This window comes from Monodelphis domestica, chromosome 4 (assembly GCF_027887165.1).
Source record: "Monodelphis domestica isolate mMonDom1 chromosome 4, mMonDom1.pri, whole genome shotgun sequence".
Classification (NCBI taxonomy): domain Eukaryota; kingdom Metazoa; phylum Chordata; class Mammalia; order Didelphimorphia; family Didelphidae; genus Monodelphis; species Monodelphis domestica.
In genome coordinates, this window is record NC_077230.1 from 123,550,230 (window position 1) to 123,552,572 (window position 2,343).

The following is a 2,343-nucleotide window of genomic DNA, read 5'->3' on the forward strand; positions in this document are numbered from 1 at the left end:
TGCTAAGAATCAAGCAGTAAACAACATCAATTCTCTGAAAAGATGGTCATCTAATCATTGAATTGATCAGTTATAACATTTTTCAAGGTTGTTTTCCTTTATGCTATTGAGTAAATTATTTTCCTGCTTCTGCTTACTTCCTTCTGTATCAGTTCACACGTCTCCCCGAGTTTCTCAGAATTCTTCAGAGATATTCCAGTAACTTCATATACAACAATTTCTTCAACTACTAACCAGTAGATGGGAATCCACTTTGTCTCTAGTCCTTAGATATTACCAAAAGTGCTACTATGTGTGTTTTTTTTTTAACATCTGGAACTTTCCTACTATCTTTGTCTTCCTCAGGACTTGAGCCTACTATTGGTATCACTGGGTCAAAGGATATAAATAATACAATGACCTTTATTACATAATTCTATATTGTCTTCCAGTAGAGTTGAATTCCACAAGACTTCATTAGTGTGGCTGTTTTTCCACAGTCTCTCTAACAGTTACCATTTTAATTTTATCTCAGCCTGAGTTTTCTTAGCTATAAAATTAGTGGGTTAAATCAGAGGATATTAGGTCATTCCCAGGGGCTCTCATAAAATGCTTACCTTCCCAGATGCTCAATAAAAACTTGTTAACTGAATGAATAAATTTGACCAAAATTTTCTGGTCACTATTATGTCCAACCACCTTTGGACTCAGAGGAGATGTATGCAGTGATCAGGAAGGCAACATGGTTAATAGACCACTGGACTTGGAGTTAGGAAGACCTGGTTCAAGTCCTACCCTGAACATTTGCTAGCTGTGTGGCTCTGTGTCACTTAATTTCTCTCAATTTCAGTTTGCCCATTTGTTATATCACTTATAAGACATTTATAAATTACTTGATGGCATCTAACATCCTTTCCAGGCCTAAATCTATAATCTGATGACTAATGACTATGAAAATATTGTTGAATACAGTGAGAAAATTGTTATGTGTATTCAGAGTGATGGCATGATATAACAAAATAAGCAATAGAATCAGGAGTCCTAGTTTCTAATCTCCATTCTGCCTCTATTGTGTGACTAACCAGTCTAGATTTCTATTGCTACTTCATTCTATTTCTCATCGTGCATTCTCTGTGACATTCAAACTAGACAACCAGCTATTTTCTTATCTCATCCTGCATTCTCTCACCTCCATGAATTCTATCTGTAAAGACTATTCCTCATGTCTGGAATGCACTCTTGCTCCTCTTTACCTATTAAAGTTTTCCTCTTCTTTCAAGGCTCAACTACAGCATTAGCTCCTCCTTGATGTCTGTCTTGAATGCCCTCAATTGAAAGTGTTATCTTTTTCCTTAAAAAATTTTAGATCAATTCATTTGAATCTTTCATTTGCCTTATTCTGTTTTACCTTGTATATTTATTTGTGCACATGTCATGGTACCCCTATTCGATGTCAGTTCTTTAAGGGATATATTGTTTTTCACCTTTGCATTCCCAGGGTCTAGCACAGTGTCTTGGACATACCTTCGTGTGTTATAAATGTCTGCTGATCAATTGATAATGATTTAGTAAACACCTACTATGTGCCAGGCACATTGCTAAGGGCTGGAGATACAAAGCAAGGAAAGAAGTAATCCCTGTCCTCAAGGACCTGCCAGTCTAATGGATCTGAAATTTAGTTTAATAGAAACTAATAACCTTGAGCTACTAATTTACATTTCAAAGCCTCAGCTTCCTTATATATAAAATCAGCATATTAAATTAGAACAGTGGGGTCTTTGGTTCAAATTGCAACTTTTTTATTTCACTTATACTATTTGTTCTATTAAATATTTGTTTCTAGTTACAAAGATGTTAATCAAATTGCATATTTATCTAAAAAAAAAGAAGATGGAAAATGCGAGCATGATATTCCTGAAAAGGTTATAAGCAGCTGAGGAATCCTTAGATCTTGGATTTGGGATCCTCAAACTGGATGATGTACATTATAAAATTAGTCTTTGCTAATGCTAACATTCTATGATTTAAAACTACCTTACTTGTGGAAGCTGTATGCATTCAATTTGTAAAGTAATTATTTTAGAGTTCATGCTAAATACTAAATTGTTCCATAAGACTTAATGCTTTTTTCAATTCTTTTCACATTAATTTTTATTAGATCCATTAAAAATCTTATGCTTTGCAGATTTGTATTTCTTTTCTCCACTATTTGCCAAAGCTAAAATTGAATCAGACCAGGAATGATCACACTAAAGATGGATAAGTCCCAAACACTTGACAAACCTATTTGCGTGACTACATCATCAGGTGTGTCTGACAGGTAGAGCAAGTGCTATTTTAGCAGGCAAATGGACTTGGAAACAG